The sequence below is a fragment of the Sphaeramia orbicularis genome, chromosome 6, assembly GCF_902148855.1.
Source record: "Sphaeramia orbicularis chromosome 6, fSphaOr1.1, whole genome shotgun sequence".
Taxonomy (NCBI): domain Eukaryota; kingdom Metazoa; phylum Chordata; class Actinopteri; order Kurtiformes; family Apogonidae; genus Sphaeramia; species Sphaeramia orbicularis.
This window is the reverse complement of record NC_043962.1, coordinates 8,328,141-8,352,559: the sequence shown is the minus strand read 5'-3', so window position 1 is coordinate 8,352,559 and position 24,419 is coordinate 8,328,141. Positions and strand designations below refer to the sequence as shown.

At 37.5% G+C, this 24,419-nt stretch overlaps 1 protein-coding gene across 2 annotated transcripts in view; it reads left to right on the top strand.

The window, feature by feature from the left end:
- The first annotated feature begins 10,075 nt into the window (after window positions 1–10,075).
- The window catches only part of LOC115420736 (synaptic vesicle glycoprotein 2B-like), a 39,963-nt gene continuing 25,619 nt past the window's right edge, over window positions 10,076–24,419 (top strand). Inside the window, exon 1 of one of the 2 annotated variants that reach the window (XM_030136220.1) lies at window positions 10,076–10,260. The gene's annotated coding sequence lies outside the window, so the exon portion shown is untranslated. Of the gene's footprint in view, window positions 10,261–17,163; window positions 17,176–24,419 lie in introns of those variants that run through there. The other variant, XM_030136221.1, reaches the window with a different exon arrangement.

Genomic DNA, 24,419 nt, shown 5'->3' with positions numbered 1-24,419 from the left:
TAATCAACAAAATTAACAAATTAATCACAAGATGAATAAAATATTCAACAAACTCAGTAAAAATTATCAAAATAATCAACAAAAAGAACAAAGTGATCAAGAAATCAAATTAAAATTAACAAAATAATATTTAACAATATTCAGCCTGTTGATAAATGTTTTGTGTATTTGTAGATCCACTGTGATCTGTAATTGTTAATATACATATGTTAATGATACACTGAGACATAATATTGTTAAAATTACACTTATTTTTCTTAATAAATTTCTGGTTGTTCGTATTATTCTCAGTTTGTAGATGTAAGCATGTTCATAATGTAATTTTACTTTTTTCACTCTAAAACATAGAGAAAGGTTTGTAATTGTCATTATATGTTATTCTGTTATTATAGTACTGGTGTGACCTGTTTTAGATCATATTGGTCTGAATGTGGAATCTGAACTGGAATGAGTTTGAACCTGCTGTAGATGTTCCACATAGAGATGCACCAATCCACATTTTTTCACTTCCGATCTGATCCCGATACCTGAATTTGGATATCTGCCGATACTATTCCGATACCAGAGCTCTGTTTGCTGTAATATTATCATTATTGTTGATTTTATATGAGGCTGTAATAAACTCCTCTCTACAGGTAAATATGGTATGTACGAATGTATGCATGTATGTCCCAAAAGGCAACGAGGTAAGTATAAGGTCAGAAAAACAGGAAATCCTGTTAACGAAATATTCCATCCTGAAAACAAATATGTAATTGTAAGGGTTTAAAATTGACTGTCAATATTTATTAAATCCAATCTAACCCTAACCCTAGGTTGAGACGGAGCTTCTGCCTCTCTGTACAATGGCTTTACAAATATTGCATGTTGCTGTGTTGCTTTGCGGTGTTTGTAGTATAAAATATTTCCACACAGCCGACATGTTGTGATCAGAAGTCGGTTAGCCACCGTGCTGCTCAATGCACACCTGCTAGCTGGCTGCACACTGGAATGGATTCCCTGGACAGAGGCGTGTCTCATTTCTCTGCATCTCATTGAGACACGCCTCTGTTCAGGAAATCTATTCCACATTTTGCAGCCAGCTCGCAGAGCAGCTGGTATGGAATCACGAATGGTGTCATTTCAGCAGACAACATTGAAGCACAGACATGGCTCATTGATTGGAAATCTCTGCAGGTTGGATTAGAAATTTCCGATTTGTGAATTATGTTGGTATCAGAACCCGATACTGATATTGGATCGGAACCCAATACCGATACTGGATCGGATTGGCCCCATCCCTGTTTACACAGTTAGATTTATTTATTCAGGTGTTCATTTTTTTCCACTTTTTTTTTGGCCCTCAAAGACATTAATTTCTGACAGTGGTGAATTTTTCTTCCAAAAGAGTTGTAATATTTGCCAAACTCCTCTTATCATCCATTATCAGCTAAATTAGATGAATCTTCTGGGAATCTGATCGTGGGGGTTTTTTTTTTAGTGTCAGTGTGTTTAATTCATTCACCACAAGCGAAGCCAATGCATTTGTCAGGTTTTAAAAAGCTCTTTAGATAATGTTGAGAAATGCTCCAACTCCATTTGTGAAATAGGTGCCAAGTGTATTTTGATCTTTTGCATTGAGTTTGGGTGTTCAATAATGCATCCATAAATTATGAGTTAAACAAGCTGACAGACCGCAGTAAAGAAAAGTAGGAGAGAGACAGCAAAAGCTATTTGGGTTTTGCCCTGATTTATAATGCAGGGGAGAAATGCATGCTGGGAGTGTAATTGAACAGAGACAGGGTGGGACTAAGAGGAGAGAGAGGAGGAAGTGAGGAGGGAAGAATGAAAGAATGAGAGCAGGAGGAAATCTGGGAATTCTTCCATTGGGATTATAGTTGTTGCTGTGTAACGAACCTGCAGAAGCATCAAATAAAAAACAAAAATCAATATATTGAACAAAAATGAACAAAATAATCACAAAATATATTAAATGACCAACAAAATAAGAAAAAAATGAACAAAATAATCAACAAAATGAATAAAATAATTAACTAAATGAACAAAAAACAAATAAAATGAATAAAATATTGACAAAATGAACAAATATGAAAAACAATATTAACAAAGTGAATAAAATAAACAAAATAAATAAAATATTTAACAAAATGAACAGAAATGAAAAAAAGAACAATAATGCAATGAACAAAATAATCAACAAGTTGAACAAAAACATCAATAAATAGAAAGTGAACAAAATAGTCAATTTTAAAGAGCTAAACAAAATAATCAACAACAATTGAACAGAAATGACCAAAATAACCAGGTTTGACTCAACACAAGCCAGATGTTTCTGTTTGTGCTGTTTCTTGTCATGGGGCCAAAGGTCAAATTAAATAGTTCACAACACATTTAGTCATGTTTTGTGTGTTTTTTTAAGGCTTTGCTCATATTTCCTGTATTGTCTTGTTAGTGGGAGGAGCTTAATGCATGTATTGCATGTCCTCTACACCTGTCACATTATCCAACACACATTGAAGTTTGGAATTGAAGTTTGACAGGTTTTTACTAAATAAGGCACTCAGAATGTACATCAGTAAGAGATTTAGGATGTTGAACATGAACTGTGAACTGGAACACACTGTATTGTATTGTAGGATTTTGTTTTGGGCTCTTTTTTTTAGTACTCAGTTCAGCTGCTTTTTGACATCTGGTTGAACTCCAAAAAGCAGTTACATGGTCAAAAATAGGTATAAACTGTTAGAACCAGAGACACAAGACTTGGACCCAGATGCACAACCAACAGACGGGAGTAAAGTTAATGAGTGTTTATTAAACACGGACAGGATTAACAGTTTACAAAAAGGTTTCTTTAAGGAGTCTTCGCAGGTCAGACTGTGTGAGCTCGTCACGGCGTCCGAGACCAGCAAGGGGAGTTCTCTGCCCGGGTCGGGAGCACACCAGGGGAACCCGACTAGGAGTAAGCAGAGAAGAGTCAGGGGACAGACCAGGTCATACACAGAGGATCCAAAAAACAGGCAACGGTACATGGGGATAAAGCAAAGCACTAACCGTGAGTCCAGGCAAAAAGTTGAAAACCAGTGAGGCAGAATCAGGCAGGCTCAGAAGTCGAGGAACAAACCGGGTCAGGAACGAACAGACAGGCAGACGACCAGGTTCAGAGAATCGCTGGTAAGTAAACACAACACAAGGAAGGAATACGAACTGGCACAGGACAGGGGAAAACACAGGGCTTAAATACACAGAAGGGAGGGAAGACAATGAGACACAGGTGGAACAAATCAGGGCGGAGACAGGTAATCAACACAGGTGAAACAATCAGGGAGAGGAAGCAAAGACACCAGACATGACACAAGAGGAGGATTAACAAAATAAAACAGGAAATGACACACAAGACAGACAAAACATATAAGAGTCCAGTACTGATATGACATAAACACAGTAAAAAAACATAAAGTGAAATCCCCACAGCACTGCAAACAACAGTAAAAACTAAAAACTACAGGGGAAAATGGTGTTAAAAAAAAAAAGAAAAAAAAAGCCCAAAACGTCTATTTTTATAGTGAGTCAGTCTCACTCACTGCTCTGTGTTTTACCCATCATTCCACAGGCAGCAGGGAGTATAGTAAGCATGTTCAGATGTCTATGGAAAGAACAAGGTCTATTCTATCAGCACGATTGGAAATTTTATCAATTGGGCAAAGAGTTGAATTTTTATGAATATTTAAAATAAATCATACATTCAGAATGCTCACCACAGACACATCAGGGGTTAAAGGGTTAATTACAATAATAATCAGTCAAACTGTAATGAAATGCATTCACTAAAAACACTCAGGACCAGCTGATTTTAAGTCACCAAAAATGAAAAGTAAATTGGTTTAGTTTTAGTCTTAGTATGCCGGCTGTGTCAACATTCCTCAACAGTATGAGTGTGTTTTAATGAGATGGAGAAAGGATTGTGCCAGCTCATTAAGACAGGTATATTTATCAAAATCCTTTTTTATTAATTAGTATTTACTTGAGTGGACTCAGACAGTAGAGAGTGGGTGGGGTTTCTAATTTGGCAGACCATTGCAAACTAATCCAATTGAATGCAATGTGTTGTGCCAGAGCAGGCAGATCAATCTCAGAAATGCAATCCTTTTGGATCAATGTCAGATTGGAATTTGCAGAGTCACCCATCTGAAGGCTTGCTCAAATGAGGAATCTGTTTTCTTTTGCTTTCGTGTGCTGATGAGTGAACCTCTGAACATTTCCATTTAGCTTGGAGAACCACAGGAGATTCAGATCTGTGGCCCTGATGAAGGCGCAGAGTTTCACAGTGAATATAAGATCAGATGTCTTCAGTTGAGCAGATGAATGATGCAGGAGAGCTGTCAATCAAACTAAAACACATACAGACCCATGAAGATGAAACAGTACATGGAAGAAACATCAAAACAGCTTCATCTGCTAAGCCTTTAAAGTCTTAAAGACCTACGACTATTTTATTTCCATTTCCACATTAATTTTACAGTTCTAGATTTAACTTGGTGAGTAATTTAACACCATTCATTATAATATTATCCTCTGTATTTTTTTATTTTTCAGTGTAAATCCTGAATTTTCCTATATTTAATTGACTGATCATGTAGATGTTCATTAAAACTCAGAGTAAATTCCAAGGTTATTTTATCAAAACAGAGAAAACTGAAGAAATAGTGGCCTTTTAAACAAAATATTGTTTTACCAGGTAAATAAATTCCTGTTAATAAAAGTTCCTGGGAATGTTGGTCTGGAAGGGTCTAATGAAATAATTGATAAAATGTTCTACTCTACACGTTACGAAGTTAGCATTTAGCATAAACTCACCATGACTGTCACTTTTCTCTGACTCTGCATCTCCTTTGTCCAAATATGATCACAAAAAGACCTTTGCATGGTACGACCCAAAGAACTGGCATACCAATGTAACATGGTGGAAAAAAGGGTTTGCTCCCATCATGCATCTGTGATTTATTCCTTTAACAATCACTCTAGGTCCAAACTGGATTTTTGAGTAGAAAATGAAACACACCCAGGACATGACATGATGAAACTGACAATGATTTAGTTTGGATATTTTCATTTATTAACAACAAACAAAACAAATCTTTTGCATTTATTTGAGTCAGTCTGATGCATCCACACCTTTAGAAACATAAAAAGATTTTTCCACAAATACTTAATGATAATATTTGAGATTCTGTAAAATTTAAAGTGTGTCCAAAAATTTTTTTCTACTACTGTATGAGGAGTGCCAGGACTCACTTTCCTCATTTTTCTGAATGTCTTTTGACTTGAGTAGTTTTTCATAAAAGAGTGCTTTGGAGTGTTTGGTTGAGACATTTGAAAGCAACAGGATGAACAAATGGGTTTTAAAGGTCCAATGTGTACTATTTAACATGTATGGGAGCATCTAAATGTAGACATTGAAGACAAAAGTATCACAGCAGGGTTGTCACAATATGCATAAATATATTTTCTTAGGGATTGAAATAAGAATTGCTGTGTTTTCATTACATTATAATGTCCTATTAATATCATAGTGTGGTTTACTTTGACAGTTGTAGAAACATGGCGTCATCCAACAGCTGTGGTTTTGACTGGTGTTGGAACACAATCCTGAGTCATCTTTGTGCAAGATCCAGATTAATGGTGCCTTCAGATGATCCTTTCCACCAGAGAATTAGAAATTACCAGTGTGTTGTGTTCAAGTGCTTTTGTTGTCGTAGTGAAATGAAAAATGGCTGAAACACAACTTAGAGTGAACTGATACTTGGGTAAAACAGTTTTGGACATGTTCATTCATCTGATACAGCATTTTTATTTTTGATTTTTTTCACATTGTGTATACTATAAATGAGCAAATTCATCAGCAAACAGCAGCAGAACGTTAATAAAAGCATCATTTATCATTGGCCATGAATCCCTCAAACTTTTCCCAGTTCTCCAGTGAAAAATACAACATGAGGGGGTGTTCATGTGCAATGTTGGAGTTTGTAACTAGTATTTGCCATTATTCCCATTGCACATGAGTGATGAGTCTGATGTCTTGACTGAGGCTGATGTTGAGTTTTGATAGGGATGCATCGATCTAACTTTTTCAGTTCCGATACCGATGCTGGGGCCTTGCATATCAGTTGATACCAGATGACGATCTGATATCATTGAGGATTTAAGAAGCTACAGTCTGTCGAGCATGTATGTACCAACGTTAGCTGTGTACTACCTCCTTTTGATCTGTTGAGCTGCTGGAATTCCTCATGCTCCTTTGTGTGGTGCTTCTGTAGATGCTTAATTAAATTTGTCGTGTTGTATTTGGCAGCGCTACCACCACCCCTGGCAGCATTCACTTTAAAAGCATTACAAACTGCCATTGAGCTAGTTTTTGTGTTGAGGTTGAAATTCCTCCAAATCACAGACCCCTTAATTCGCTCCATGTTGCTTGTCTGTGTTTGCAGCAACTCCACTCAACTCTTGGCATGCCTGAGGTCGCCCGTGTCACAAAATTTTAAAGGGGAAGGATCAGTCTTACAGATCGGTTGCTTTTACAGATCCCAATCCAGCTAAAATGTTGATATCAGGGTCGATATCCCATCTTAATATTGGATTGGTGCAACCTTAGTCCTTGACTAGAAGAGTCTGGATGTGGGCTGTGGTTATAGAAGTCATTAAACACTTGTGTTATGTGTCAGAACTGTGATCTGCTCCTCATTTAACCTTTGGAATGACAACTCTATCTGTGATGTGTTTAGCAGGTGAACGCAGACTCTCCATGACAGTGAGATGTGGTTCCTGTCTGTTTGACTGACTGATTTTATCTGATATAATCCTCTGCCATCAGATTTACAGTGCACTGCCAAAAAGCACCAGTTGGATTAAGGAGATTCCCCATCTACTACATGTATGTGTGTGTGTGTGTGTGTGTGTGTGTGTGTGTGTGTGTGTGTGTGTGTGTGTGTGTGTGTGTGTGCGCGCGTGTATGTGTGTGTGTGTGTGTGTGTGTGTGTGTGATGTATCCCACTGACCGCAGAAGAAACCACAGCCAGTGAGTCTGATGGGGGGGGTGGGATTAGGGCCATCTGGTCCAAACCATGGATAAATGAGAGAGGGTGGGCTTTGGCCACGTATGAAGTGAAACATCATGACAGTCTGGGCTGGACCACAACATCTTGAATCAAAACAAAGACAGTACATTGTCCACATGGTAGATGAAGTCTGCACCTAAAATGTCCTGACAGGGATCTGAGGGTCCTGCTTTATCTAAACTTCACTAATACAGTAGAACCCCACAGTACCAGTTAAATTCATTTGATGACCGAGCTTGTTTTGTGATTTACTCCTTTTACAAATCAATTTTCCCTCTTCAAATTAATTGAAATAAAATTAACCCCCTGGCCCCCAAAAACCACCCAAAATCACCCAAAAACCACCCAAAAATGTTTTTTTTAAGGGTTTTTAAAACAGAAAAAGTGCAATTATAAAGAAAATAATAATCATAAAAACATGATAAAAGACTGGTTTTATTAACATATTTACCTTTAAGATGAGGTGATCTGTGTTTGAGGAGGAAGTGCAAAAAACCCCTTTAAATTATGAAAATATTTACATTTACAAACTATCCAAACATAAAAGATGTAATTAACCTGAAAAAATTAAATTTTAAAAAGAAAAATTACTGTAATTTCAACGATATTATGCCTTAACTTATCATTTATATATGTGCGTAACAGATCAGATCTCTAAAGGTACAAACCCTTTAATAACAAACAGAATATTGGTCAAATTACACTTAATTTTCTTTAAACTTTTCAGGTTCATATTTGTTCAAGTTATTCACATTTTATTGTTAAAGGATAGTTTGTAAATGTGAATATTTTCATATTTTCAAGACAAAAATTTGGAGTTATCATTATTTATAGGCATAATGTAATATTATTTTTTTTCACATTAAACCAAGAAGAAAATTTGGCCAAAACTGGCCTTTGGCGGCCTGATTTTGACCCACAGACCACATGTTTGACACCCCTGGTTTAGAGCATCACTTAAAAGGTTCAAATATCAGTGATGGCACAAGGCGTGACCCTGAAAACACTACTGTTGGAAGTATTGTTCCTTTTTTTTTCTCTGATTTGCCGTCCTGGTGCAGCTGTATTCTAGTGTAAACCTCAGGTATCATCGCAGTAATCATGTATTCTGGTGGAATGGGAGGTTGGATACAGCTGTGATGTTGACCATATGGATGTACTGTCAGCTCATTAGTACACACAGGCTGAAAGGGAAACAAACAGTTATACTCAGACCTGGCATTTAAGCTCAACTCTACACTGAATGACAGCTTCTGTGTGTTAAATACAAAAGGACCTTCAGAACCTGCACAGAATGTCACACTGTCCAGGCTCCCATTCAGCCAGGGTTCACTCTGGAGTCTGCAGTTATTGGACACTATATACACTTTATTCAGTGACATCTGCAGGTGACATTTAATTTTAATAGAATTACTGACAAAAAGCTTTCTAATTTTATATGAATCTTCAATGGGACAATGTCTACAAAGTTCATTCACAGTTGTGAGAAATTTAGATTTTGGAATTTTGGACAAATTTTCTAAATATTATAAATGTTCCTTTCCTTCTAATGGTCCATATTTTAATGGTTTATAGCATGTAAATGGTTACAGATATCAATATAGTTCCTATTGACAACTGATAGAAGTCATATATGGACTTTGACTGAGTTAATTGAGTTCTCCTCCAGTGAAAGTACCACCTACTTCTATTGGGAGATTGATCTCCTGCATCTAGACCACAGGACTCTTAACATAGAGACAGATCTGACAACCTCACAAATTCAACTGGAGATTGATTCAGATAGAACATGGTGCTAGCCATTTTTACACAGAGTTCCCAGAAAGAAGGGGAGATGGTGATCCCACCTTTTTGCCACCAAGTCAAAGGAGTAATAGAGGTTAGATAGGCTGGACTTTTACACAGCGGACCTGCGTTCCGGAATCAAAGGGGCGGTGATGCAGCATATAGTGTGATGTATAACTTGTGCGTTGAAAATACCCCGAGCATAGCATAGCATAGCTAACCTCGGCAGCGTTGGCCCGTCTCTCACTGTTTCACAAACGTTAGCATGGAATGAGTCCTCTGCCCAAAGTGACAACAGCTCGTGGATCTCGGCATCTCCTCAGTTTGACATCTTTCTGGTCACGTTGATATGTTTGTTTACTGTACATGACCCGTGCTCATTTGTAATTCCCCCCAACGCAGGGGTTGCACATGCATACGTCCTCAAAACATCACACCTTGGTTGAAGAACAAGAGGTTTTCTTTTTACATAGCATTCCAGGATCATGATTCCACCTTTATCACGGCTCTGTTACTACCTCCAGAGGTGTTACAAATCCGCAATAAAGGTGGGACCAAATGATCCCACCATTTTGTTTACACAGACGTTCCGGTATAAAGGTGAAATATTCCTGTAACAGAAGTGCTGTGGAAAAGGGGATGCTGACATACAGGGACACTGGTGTTATTTATTTGGTTTAACTGACTGCCTTCAATATTATGGAGAGTTGTCTTTAAATTTGTAATTTCTCTCTGCCTCTTGTTCACCTTTATATTTTGTTCCTACTTGTGTTCATTATCATCCATCCATCCATCCATCCGTCCATCCATCCATCATGATGCCAAAGCTCATTAAGACTACAGAACGTATAGGGAGGAAAATAAAAATGTGTTCTGTCAGAGCAGAGAAAGAAACTCTGCACACATCTGTTGGGGCGGGGGCCACTTCCTCCACCTCCTCCTCATCTATCTATCCATCCCTCCATCCCCCTCCCGTCGGCCACCCATCTGCCTCAATCTCCCCTCCCTCCTCCTCCTCCTCCACTCTGACCCCCTCTCCCCAGCAGTCGTCCAAATGGCATGTTCCATCATATACTGCAGTACAGAGGTGGACTGTACCATTATACATGTGACGGGTGGGGGGGTGGCGACAGGGAGGAGTGCTGCAGAGAGGAGGAGGGGGAGGGAGGTGCTACCCTTTCCTGTTCTAATCCTTAAGTCCTGTCACTGTGTGTCGGCTGCTGAGTCTAAGTGATGCTCTGCACAGAAACACAAACAAACTCCATCTGAGGATTTTAACGCTTCCCCTTATGTTTTAATGCAGATTTGATGTGAAGTCAGGACACGTTTGACTGGATGGAAACTTCAGATTGGCTCAGATCTGGTAAGAAAACTATTGTATTGTATTTGACTTGGTTTGACTTTAATAACCGTTATGTTTTTCAGGCTTGTGAGATGATAAAAGAGATTATGGATGTTTATTTGTGTGTTTTGGGACATAATCAGATATGTTTGAATGACTGGAATGACAGAAAAGGTTATTTTACTTCATGTACATTAAATATCATCCTCAGATAAAATACATTGCATGAATAATGTATTTAACTGCAGACGCGTTGGATATTTTACTCCTTTATATTTAGTATGACCTCAGAACTTGGACTTCAGTGTCAGTGAAGGATGCAAACTCACTATTTTGATAAATATTAAACCAAGCAAGGTTAATATTCCTTTAAAAGTCCATTAAAAGACAGAAAGTCGATCCAAAATGTGAATGTATTAATAAAGACAGGAAGTACCGGTGCTTCTATTCACTAGGGATTTCTTACTGACAACATTATGTAATCAATGCACATCTCACATTACATCCTTTTTCTTGTCTGTATTTGTAACAGTTTCTGTTTGCAGTGGAATAAACACTCATCTGCAGCAGAGCATAGACTTCATTCTGAGCAGTAACCTGGTCCATTTAAGGCACTTGGGTTGCTTCTGTGTTGTCACGATTCCCCGTCTAGAAACTCACTAATATTCCAGTCCATAAGTCATGTTTTTAAAGATGTTTAAAGGTTCTTCGTTATAGGCTCAGTGTGTGACATTTAGAGGGAATCTAACTCCAGGATTGAGCTTTTCACTAGTGTCAAATGACCTGGAAACAGGAGTTGTTGGAAGTGTTTTTGGTTCTGCACAATGACTGGTTTGTGTATGTGTGCTTCTTAAGATCTTCTTTCGTATATCTTTCTTATATTGTTGTTTCTGGACCTGCCATGTTTTATTATTTACCACAGTTATGTTGTTGTTTTACTGGTATGATCCACTTTAGATCCTATTGGTCTGTAGGTGGACCTTGAACTAAAATAAGTTTGACATCCTTGATTGTTAATATCTTCAGTGTCATTTTTGCATTTCACACATTCATCCCATGAGAGGGATTGGACTCTTTGGTGGGCTGGTGTTGGGCTGCTGGCTGTGTGTTTGACACCCCTGGTCTTAAACATGCTAATAGAGCAGTAAATTGAACTATGTGACCAAACTGTGGTGAAACATGCTGATGTTAGTGGGAGATTAAAACAGACAAATTAATAAAAATCTGAATTTTATAGGTGGAAATGTCTCAACTCACCACATCCTGTATTAAAAATTTCTTGAGCTTATGTAGGTTTGGGTGTTTTGACACGCTCTTTATCATCAAATTTGTCTTTAAACAGCAAAAAAAAACCAACAACAATATTACTGCTTTTGAATTAGGTTCCAACATGTTATTCTGAATTCACAGTCACATTGGTCCAGTGGCCTCAGATAACCTGTGACTGTGACCACAGCATCATCATTCTGATATTACTTTGTTTAATAGCTTTACCAGACTTTTAATATGAAAACACCTTCCAGAATGCTTCATGCATGATCCATGTATACATGCGTTTATACAGACATACACACATATATATACTAGTCAACATTTGCTAGGGATCAGTTTTATATTTGCACAATAATTGATGTTGTATAATATTTTGGGTGACTTCATATATTATGTGTGTACTTTGGCTAGTCATGTAAAGAAAAATGGACCAAAAGGTAAAAAAACATAAATTTTTATTGCACTTTCAGGCAAAAGGGTGATACAACCCTAGAAATTAGAGTTCACAGCAATTACTCTTCCAATTCTGTTTTCACTGAAACCACTCAGAATGTTCTGAAACACATACGGTGTGATGTCAATAATGTGTGTGGCCACCATCCGCATCCGCAGGCTGTACTCCACTGGGAAAATAAACTGTCAAGTTTCCAGAATTACACCCCCGAATATAGCAAAGTTATAGTCCTGATCCCTATAAAATGTTGACTAGTGTACATACGTACATGCATATATACATACATACATACTAGAGCCCGACTGATATGGGATTTTTGGGGCCGATGCCATGATTGTCAAAGTGAAAGTAAAACTGACCATGCTTTACCATTCCTCTAACTCTCCGGGCAGCACAGACACACGAGAGCAAAGTGACAGAATCTCTGTGCAGCAAAAAAGTTAATACATTGGTTACATATTGATCGATGTTGATTAATCGATGATGTGCTATAATCAGCCCGATTAACCCTGATTAGTCAGGCTCTAATACATACATGCATACATACACACACAAATACACACACACACATACATACACATACATATTTACATACACACACATACATGCATACATATATACATGCATATATACACACATACATACATGCATATGTACATGCATACATACATACACACATACATACATACATACATACATACATACAAAGATAGTCTTAGATATAGAGAATAAAGTATATATTATGTTACACCAATATATATTATACCATCAAAACACAATCATACCAACAATAACATTATTGTTATTACTACCACCTATATATCATATGATGTTATAATAATTGCAACATAATTGATGCAGTCATATTATATCTATACTTACTTGCCTATTAATATTAATGACAACAATACTACCCATAATAATATGCTAGTATCATCATTATTAACATCAACCATAGCAATAAAATGGTAACAGCCCCTGAGAACTCCCAGTAGAAGTCCAATCCCACCCTCTGCCCTGGTTGTCTGGGTCCAAGGATGTGACTTCTCCATTTATTCTCATTTTCATCAACATTTGTGATGAGCCTCTTCTGTGTTATCAGTCAGTCAGAAAGAAATGATGTAGGTGAAGATGTGATGCTGTGGAGCTCCACCAACCTCAGATCAATGCATTGACATTTCACTGATGTTTTTCCTGATAATTATCCACACACAGATTGCATTCTATTCCCAGGTGTAAAAGGGGCCTCAGGTCATGGATTTGACTGAACATCAAAACAGCACAGTAGAACCAGGACTTGATGTCTCCGACTGTTATTTTATGCTATATTTATCACAGAGGAACCTGAATATGCAAATAGAAACTGTAGCTGAGGTGTTGGTGTAAAAGCAGCTGGTCTCAGATCTGATGATGCTGCTGTTCCTTGTGCTCCAGTTTGATCCAGAGCTGGATGTGAGCGTCTGCCTTGTCTTCCTGCTGTAGATAGAACCTGATGCATTATTAATCTGGTCTAAATGACCTGGATGAGTCTGGACGTTCCTCCCAGAGCAGGTTTGTTTTTGTCTTTCTGCTGCTTTATCACATCAGGAGTTCAGTCCTGTCAGTAGTTTGGGATGAAAAGGTTCTCAAAATACAATATAGTGACAGAAGAGAAGTGCAGCTCAAGTATCTCCTGTTCTGACCTTGTTCACACAGTTCTATTACATAAAATCTCAGCATGTTGCATGAAATTTTATTATTATTGCATCTTTTTTGCATTGTTCATTGTATTTTTATTACCGTTTTTCATCTTTTTCATCTTGTTGCGTCTTTTTCGTTTTATTGTCTTTTTCATCTTTTGTGTTGTTGCGTCTTTTTTGTCTTATTCCGTCTTTTTCAATCAAATTTTTGCATTTTTTTTGTGCATTTTTCTGATCTTTAGCGTTGTTTTTGTCTTGTCTTTGCCTTTTCAGTCTTATTGTGTCTTTCATCTTATAGCATCTTTTTGCGTTTTTTTCATATTTTTCTTCTTGTTGCATCCTTTTCATCTTGTTGTGTCTTTTTCAATCAATTATTTGTTGTTGCAGTATTTTAATATGTATTTTAATATGTGATTTTTTTACTGGTCTGGCCTATTTCAGGTCATATTGGGCTGAATGTAAAACCTGAGCTAAAATGAGTTTGAAATCCCTGATCTGTGGTGTCAATTGGTGGAACTGCACTGGGTTTAGCATTTAACTGGTGGATCAGGACTGAGTTTAGGGTTGACTGATGGAACTGGACTCTGTTTAGTACTGGACTGGTGGAACTGGACTGGATTTAGCGTTGGACTGCTGGAACTGGACTGGGTTTAGTGTTGGACTGGTGGAGCTGGACTGAATTTAATGTTGGACTGGTGGAACTGGATTGAGTTTACAGTTTGACAGGTGGAAGTAGACTGGGTTTAGTGTTGGACTGGAAAACAGGACTGGGTTTAGTATTTGACTAGTGGATCTGGACTGGGTTTAGGGTTTGACCTATGGATGTGGATTGGATTTAGCATTTAACTGGACTGGGTTTAGCGTTTAACTGGTAGAACTGCACTGGGTTTAGCTTTTGACTGTGATTCACGTAAAATGTAGTATTTCAGCCTTGGCTGCAGAGCATAGTGTGGGTGTAACGCTATAGACAGATGAGCTACTCCTTAAATAATATATATCCACTGCAACTTACAGAAGCAGAAATACAGACAGGACTGTACAGTAAAACTCCCACAATGCCTCTGGGCTGGAGCCTGGATTAGGAGTGATGTGTTGCTGAGTCTTTCTGGTGTAATTGGCATCGAACTGACTTCCCTTAGTGTCTTCTGCTGCAAAATGTCTTTTCTGTGTAACAGAGAACCACAGTAGCCTCTGGTGATGCTAGTGATATTGTCGCTATTTGGTTGTTTTACCTCGTTTTCAGTTTGCAGCTGTTTTATTTATTTATTTTTATTAAAGGCTGAATATCATTATAGATTAAATTTGTGATGTTTAGAGGTGTCCAGTTTGGATCTTAATACAAACAAATGCACATGTGGACACTAGAACTTTACTAAACCAACAAACAGAATGTTGGACCAAGACTATACAAACCTGGGTCTGTTCACTCTGCTGTAGAAACAAGAAACATCTTTTGCAAACTTCATTGTAAGGTACAGCAGTAGAGTCACATCTGACTGCTGTCGATCACATATTTTACCCCTGTTTGGCTGAAGTCTATGCCTCCTGTGCCCAGTTTGTGGAATTCTTGTTTCCTGTTAGACATACTGGAAGATAATCTTGGAAACTTTTCCCTATGATTGTGCACTGCAGCTGTAACCAATGATATTTGTATTCTGCACATTATATGGTGTCTTCCAAATTCAAGACATTAGGCAGAGATTTGATCAATATCACATTTGTAGTTGAATTAGTCAGTACATTTACATGATACTTAAAAAACGAATTATTGTGTTATTCTGACAAACTGGACTCTAAAAGTACATGTGAACATATTAGCTCAACTAAAATTTATAGTTTTCCTACTGGAACTAACTCATCCAGATAATGATATTAAAATGGATCTACTACTGCATGTAAACAGACCTGCTGGACTGGAACCAGAGGGGGTGTTCTATAGGGTGGCAACAACTAGTCGACTAATAGTCAGTGACTAAATTATTAGTCGACGAGTTGTTAGTGACCTCATCATGTGTATCCAGTCCCATACTAAACATGTTTGACCGGAGCCAGTCGAGGTAGCTCAGAGTGACACTCTTTGACGGTGTTCTGGACAGAATCTCAAATCAGTAGAAAGTGTGAACCCACTGTTGTGGAAACACCAGTGAATCACAGACGTCAGGTCGTCTCTACAATATGTAACATGGAAACCGGAAGGGAATGGCAACGAATGTCCACAAAAAATGTCTGTAAGACCATGTTCTCATCAGCCTGTGCAGCTCCAGACTAATGTGAGAGCTCCTCGCCTGAAGGAAACCAAAGTTTCATCTAATATTCATGACAGGACAAGCTGCACCTGCAACATTTATAAGGCGGTCCATTTGTGTGTGTGGGCGTCGGTCCACCCACCTGGATTTGGTGTTCACTGTGGGGGTTTTCTTGATTTTAGTGACTTCTACTGAACATACCTGGGCCTCACCAGTCCAACAGAACAGGATTATTGTGTGTGTTTGCCAGTGCTCATCCTGCGTGTATTGGATCATTCATCTGTGGCCATGAACATCTGGAGTCACTGAACATTAGTCATAATGGAGACTCTGGTCACAGCTGGCAGAGAATTTATCTCCAGTTTTATCTCAACAGAACTGAGCCTTATTTCACTGGAAGACTTTAACATTTACTCTTATAATAGATAGATAGATGAGAGGGACTGTTCTAAACTGGACGAAGAACCATTTAAGTAATAGGAAACAGTTTGTACAGATAGGTAAGTGTAAATCAGCCAAATTGATTAGCTGTGGAGTCCCACAGGGGTCAGTGTTGGGTCCTGAACTGCTTACTTTATGTATAAATGACATATGCAAGTGTCATAAAAATGCAAGTTGTTCACCTTTACATATTATTCCTACTTACGCTCAAATTAAAGTGTATCATCATCATAGATTGACAAATAGATAGATGTTATTGATCCCTTTTATTGATTTATTGATCTGGGGTATTGCAGTGCAGCAGCAGTATGACAGAGAGTAAAAATAGAATCCCTCAAAGAATGGAACACAAGAGCAAATACATTATAGGGAAACACAAATAGTTAAAAAAAAAAAAAAAGGTCAATAGATCAGTAAAATGCAATAATAAACTTTAATGTAGAAAGTTAAATGGAATTGTACTGTAAAAATTACTTTCATTGTATAATTCCTTTTTTCTTTTTTATTCTAGGGGTAGTATATGTTCTGTGTGTTCATGTTTTCCTTCGTTTCTTATCTGTATGTTAGTCACTTAAAAAACTAAAAAATTACACTGTTTTGTCCAGAGAGAGAGAGGATTTCAGACCATTAGTGTTAATGCGAATTACAGAGTTGGCATTTCTGTGAATAAGTCTGTGCAAAGACATGAGTGTCACTGAGCATCTGCAAAATGAACATAACATGTAAGTGTAAGTAGTTTGAGCTGAAACCCTAGACACGACGTCTCCTCTCCTTCCTCTTGGTGTCTTGGTTTGCGTGGATGAGACAGATCATTAGTGAACGAACAGATGTCGGCTCAGATCGGGTTTGGACGGTTGACTGCTTTTATTCTTGGTTAGTCGTTGTACACAAACAAGTACACACTAACAATAGAATATGCTTTTAAACAGGGATTATGTCATCTAATTTACACAGGCGGGCTGCAAAGGCTTATGGGTCAGACCTGCCTGTTTGTCACCAGACAGGTTAGGTCTAGTATTTACTACATCATTAACCAGCACCGGTGTAGTAAAGCAGATGGACCTCAGAACTAGTTAATGAACACAGAGGGTGAGAGTGAGAGTCAAGCAATTAACATTCTGCAGCTTTGAATTATTACTGTCCATTTGAGTTACATGAATAATGTAATTAAACGCATGAAAAATGAATAGTGAGGTAGCATGTGCTCATTAGTACTGATCCAATGAACAGCAGATAGAATAGAATAGAATAGAATAGAACAGAATAGAATAGAATACTGTTACAGGAACAATGAAAATCAGTTTATCGGCTCTGTTTCTGTTTAGCAGCAAACAGTGCAAAAAGAAAGACTGTATATAAAACTATCACACAAATTATACTGAACATATACTGAAAAATACAGGACCATACAAAGTAAGGCTGAGCGATTTTATCGATTCTGCGATATATATCGATATTTTGTTTCCCCAGAAAGTATAGATTTTTCAGCCACGAGTATCGATACATTAAGCCCCATTCAAATCCCCCGTGTTCTGTCTGGCACTCTGCTCACTGCCCATTTCCTCTGTTCGCTTTGCAGGAAGAGTGATTAGGTCAGCCAGCTGCTAGTGTCGCTGTAGAGCATTTCTAGCAAGTTACCCATCGAGATACTCTCTTTACACAGACGCTGACGTCTTTCTCTTCCTGTTTACGCAGTCAGAACTAAGAGATTTAGGAGAATGGGGGCGAATATAAATCCAGCACCTTCATACTTAAAGGCAGATGTGTGGGAGCATTTCGGGTTTAAAAAGAAGGAAAGCGAGATGTGCACGTCCGCTCCCAGTCTTCGTCTGTTATTACATATCCTCCTTCCTTTTCCCATTTTTACCTCATTATACTCGTTATGTTTTTTGCTGGTGTTGGTTTGTCTGTCTGTCTGTCTATCCGTCCGTCTGTCTGTCCATGTGCAAGATACTTAAAAAGTTATGTATGGATTTGGATGAAAATTTCAGGAAATTTTGGTGGTGATTGGGGGGGGGGGGGGGGGGTCTGTGCTCTCCGAGTGCTTTTCTAGTTCTTTAATGTATTTGGTGGAATGATTATTAAGATTTGAAATATTCTTATAAAGCTGTGATAGAATCCCTCTTGGGAGTTCTGATTTGTATACGTTTATAAAAAGTTCAATAAGGGGATTACAGATTCTGCACTTTTCAAAGGCTTGGAAGCCGCAGTTTGCACTCTTTCAGTAAATCAAACAAATTTTCTAATCAGATCTTTGATTCATTTTGTCCAGCATTTGCAAGCTGTAGACTCTCTGTCCAGTCAGAGCCATATATTGTGTAATTGATCGATGCTTTCAGTTTTCAGTTCAGTTAATTCAATCCAAGTCAATGGAACACTCACAAGATGTCACCAAAACACTCTGTCCCTTTAAAATCTTTCAGAAAATTATGTAAGTGTATCGAATCGTATCGAAGCACATCAAATCATATCGTTGGCTGAATATTGTGATATATATCGAATCGTGAGCCGAATATCGTGTATCGTGTCGCGAGATTAGTGTATTGCTACAGCCCTAATACAAAGCAACATACAAAAGCTATGAAGAAATACTAAAATATACTAAATGCAAACTCTATACTACAGATAAAAGAAATATATACGACATATAAAGGATATATACAAGGCAATAAAGGATATATTTGAGGAAATAGAGGATATATGACGGAATAAATGATATATACAAAGGAATAAAGCATATAGGTAAAATGAAAAATCCTAACATCATAGATACAAACAGAAGATGCAAATCAGTAGAAAACAGCAGTAGAAAACTTGTGTTTTTTTCATTATGATTTGACCGTATCAAGGTTTAACATGTAAGTTTCTCTGGATAATGGGCTCATGTAAAGTTTGTGTTGGAGTCTGTTTTGTACATCAACAAATTCTGTTTTCAAAATGGTATTAAGAGAGGCAGAGTCCTTTTAGGAGGCAGATGGAGGTTGAAAGTAACTAAGTACAAGCAATTTACTGCTGTTCATAAGTAATTTTCAAGTTCCTGTACTTGAAAACGGTGCTGTGGCATGGGATGGGATGGCACGGTGGTGTACAGATAGACTTTCACCACACAGGAAGAATGTTTTCTGGTTCAGTTCTTAGTCATAATTCTTTAAAACTAACCTGTGTACCAGTGTGTATATACATAAGTTATAGATCCATGTCCAAATGTCCACCGTTGTCCATTGAGGATCCAGTTGAACCTGTGGGTTGGTGATTAACTCACTATTGGCTGTTGTTGTGTCTGTGAAGGCATAGGTTAAACAAGTTGAACGACTGAATATCGCCACCTATGGTAGAGGAGGAGACAGGATTTAACTCTAAACCCATTATACTCATGTACATGTGGACCTGGACGACGACATCAGAAGGATTAAAGGGTTTAGTCGACCTACAGTCATAGGTCAACTAAACTGTACATGTAAACGTTCTGACGTCCTGTGTGACGTAGACTGAATCTAGTCCGACACGATAACGTTGATGTGGTTTTAAGTCATGCTGTTACTGTGTGTGATGCTGTGATTTCAGACCATATGCCTGTTGTATTTGTCATGCCTCTGCTTTGTCATATGTGGCGTCCTGTCACTATAACTCAGCATTTACATAATGGGTGTCAAACATAAGGCCCGTGGGCCAAAACCAGCCCCAACTGCAAAAATTACACTGATGACTTAAACATCACTGGTGTCAAATTTATTTTAGTTCAGCACATTAACCTATAAATAATGATAACTCCAAACTTTCTGCTTGATTTAATGTGAAAAAAGTAAAATAGTACATGATGAAAATGTTTAGATCTGTAAACTATTCTTTAAAAAATGTAAATAACATGAACAACCTGAAATGTCTTAAGAATAATAAAAGTAATTGTACCAATATTCGGCCTGTTATTAAATGTTTTGTGTATTTGTAGATCCACTGTGATCTGTAAGTTATAATGTACATGTGGAAATTATCAACTCAGGCAGAATATTGGCAAAATTTGCTAATTCTTCTTAAGGTATTTAAGATTGCTCATGTTATTCACATTTTTATCATGTACTTTTACTTTTTTCACACTAAAATTAAGTGAAAAGTTATTATGTGCATTATTTTAGTGGTCTGGTCTGTTCGAGATCCCAGTGGGTTTATGTGGAACCTGAATTGACATGAGTTTGACAGCCCTGATTCAGGCCTAATCCTAACTGAATCTCTTTGAATTCAGATGTCAGTGCATTATCCTCCTGCTTTTATTCTCTGTCAGACTAGAATAGATACTGTGGCCACACAGGGAACTGTGAAATCTGCTAAACTCAAACCTGGTGTTCTGTTTAAAACCATAAACTCTGTTCTGAATGCTCCATCATCAACCTGGAGAACATCATCATCTGAAGTGTTTTAATCAATATGTTTGTTGGCCTTAGGGCTGTCATCGACCCTCCATCTCTGTCACATGTGCTTCGGTTTTTCACCAGTTTGACCTCATCTCTTTGGAGGAAATAGTGGGTTGTATTTTTTGTTGTTTGTTTTGTGATCTGTGGATGCTAACTTTAACTCAGCTGTTTTAATCTGTTTTTTGATGAGTGTCATAATAAGTTCCTCATTATTAACATTTTAATAATCACTGTGTCCTTATCCTAAAGTAAGGCTTAAATTCTCCCAGTGTCTGTGTTTAACGTGTTTAAAACCCTTTTTAGATGATCGTGTCTCCAGTGCAGAACTCCTGAAGTATTCTATTGACAGAATCCAACCGTCATGTTTTATCTGAGGTTGGGTTCTTTCTATTGGTCTATAACACATCAGGGTAGAGGTCTGCATTGGCTGAGGGGGAGGAGTGGAAATGGGCAGAGCAGAGTGAAGTCAGTGAGAGACATGGAAGATTTTTATTACTTTTGTCAGCGTTTTAGTGGTGAATTCTTGTAAGTAATTGTGTATAATAGTGATAGTGCTGTTTGGGGTGTTCTACTAGTGTGGTTTCATGTGTTTTTGTTGAATTTCGCCTGCCTTTTTTTTTACTGTTTTTATCTGTATTTTTGTGGTTTTTATAGTTCATTGATAGTTGTATTTTATCTGTAAATATTATATTAATGTGTGTATATTTCTATATATATGTAATGTTGGTGGCCGTGGCTCAGGAGGTAGAGCAGGTCGTCCAATAATTGAAGGCTTGGCCGTTCGAATTCCGCTCTGTCCTAGTCATGTGTTGTTGTGTCCTTGGGCAAGACACTTCACCACCCACCTTGCCTCCAGTGTCACTCATATATGAAAGCTTGGTGGTGGTCGGAGGGGCTGTTGGCACAGATTGGCAGCCATGCTTCCAGCAGTTGTGGCTACATCTGTAGTTTACCACCACCAATGTGTGAATATATGAGTGAATGAATAATGGATCCATTGTACGTGCTTTCAGCATGAGTTAATAGACAAGCGGTATATAAATCTAATTATCATTTATCATAAAAAACCTATATGCAGATCTATCCAGGGCATAAAGAGATGCAGTGTCTGTATTTGAATCAGACTGAATCTGTCTACAACTAGACAGAAAGTGAACAGAGACTATCACATAGGATAAAAATGAGTAGAAAGAACTAAAAATAATAATAAGAACATAGACTCAGAATGATCTAGACCAGGGGTCACTAACCCTGGTCCTTGAGATCTACTGTCCTGCATGTTTTAGATGTGTCTGTCTTCCAACATACCTGATTCAAATAATAAGCCTATCATCAAGCTCTGCAGAAGCCTGATAACGACCATCAGGTGTGTTGGAAGAGGGAAACATCTAAATCAGGGGTGTCCAATCCTGGTCCTCGAGGGCCAGGCAGTACCCCTGCCCCATAGTGTCAGTGTTATATGGACAGTAACATTCAGCTGTGTTTCTTCTTGTTAGACACTAAAGGGTTAATCAGATTTGAGGACTAATCTTGGTCATATGTTATCTGTGTTTATTATATTGGCTTTTGTCGAAAAACACATCTGTGTAAACACGTAGCATGTTTAAAGCAGGAGAATCACTAACTGATAATTTTTACACATAATCCATAAAAGACCTTCAATAGAATGGAAACCCGCAGAAGGAGACGGCCCTGCTCACTCTGCTTCCATATTCATTATCTGCTTTATTAGACAGAGATGGTCTTTGTGGGGTTCAGAGGGGTCATGTGACAGATAGACCAACTCAGATGGACCAGTTTTAATTTCCTGTTCATATCAGACAGAATAATCTAAAATAACCCATGAACCACTGATGCTGAGTCACATCCAGTCTTTCTAATGTGTCTAGTTTTAAGGTTTTTCTTCCGAAAAACTCTGGATGATGATCTGTTACTTCACACCTCTTTTAGTCCATGATGTAATAGATACTTCATTGCTGTAGAGGATTATACATGATTAGTATTTTTGAGGTCTTTTTATGTTTGTTCTCTTGTACTTTCTACACTATGCATTTTCTAAACCTGCCCTTCACTTTAATTTAGGTTAAATGCATTTGAGGGGAATTATTGGTTATTTTTATTTTTGCATCATTGCCTTCACAGTCTAAATGAATGATAATACCTTCAAGAAACCACGGCTCAGTGTCCAAAAGATGAAGGTAAATTAACATCAACGACAACAACATAAAGACAGAAATGTCCTAAATGATGGAACAAACCAAAGTGACTTAGAAGTGGAGAACCGCATGTCATAATGCAGTTATTCTTGAAAACATTTCATCTCTTGTATTGAAAAGATGTGAATCTGTGAATTAACCTGCAAAAAACAACAGATATTTTTGTGGCAACTTCCAAATCTATTTCTTTTTTATATATTTAACCTTTATTAAGGAATTTATCTCCATTTATTCCAATAGTATCCTCTGTATTTTACATTTTAAGTGTAAATCGTATATTTTCTATATTTAATTTGCTGATCATATAGATGTTCATTAAAGCTCAGAGTGAATTCAAAGGTTATTATATCAAAACAGAAAAAACTGAGGAAAAACAGATTTTTTTTCAGTAAAATGTATCATTGACTGAATATAAAACAACTTTATTTTGTTCATTTTTGATCACTTTGTTGCCTATATTTTCCATGTTTTATTCATTTTCTTTATTTTATAAATTACTTTGTTGTTGGTTTTTCATTTTGTTGTCTGTTTTATTATTTTTGCTTCAACTTTGTTCAGTTTGTGGTTTATTTTGTTCATTTTGCTTCTATTTGATTGAGTTATTAAATTTGTTCATTTCTTTGATTTCTTCAAGTGTTTTTGTTAATTATTATGTTATTTATTTTTTTGTAAATGTATTTGTTTTTGTCATTTTATTGATTATTTAATATATATAAATCCAATGTCTCCATCCACTGTCACTGATTCAACTCAGTGGGTTTTACTGGTGAATCAATGTTGTAGAAGATGACAGTGTTTCCACGGTAACTACGGAGCCTCTGAACATCCACTTGGGTCATATCTGATGACCGTGAAAAGACGACAAACTGTATTTTACACCAATTATTTACATGTATTGATAGGATTAATGGATCAGCAGGTATTAAACAGTTACATTAGTAGATGGTTTTGGTTAAAGGTGGATTTTTGGGTCTTTAAGAGTTAAATAAAGTGGGGTTCTTTCAGTTGTTGTGCTTCAGGGTAAACCTGAGAACATAATGAAGCTTAACAAACAGTTGAACAAAGCACTGGAAGATAAACAAACATCACGGTGTAGAACAAAGCGGAGCACTAAATCCAGTGGCCTTCACCATGACCACTAATGGTGTTGGTCTAATGCAGTAATGGTCTGGCTTCATCAGGGGAGTCAGAGGTGGCGGAAACCACAGGACAAACAGAGCCACAGGACACTCATGGATCACATTATCACTGTAATCTGCTTTAACATTTACAGAAGCTGCAAACAAAGTGGAAAATCCTCCAGTGGAGTCTCATCTGTCACATCGGTGTGATTGAATTAACCAGGTACAACAGTGGTGCTGACTAGATCTTGGAAATTCAGGGTTCCTCACGATACAATATGCGATACATGGCTCACGATCATGATATTATCCCGATATGGTGATACTGCAATTATTGATATA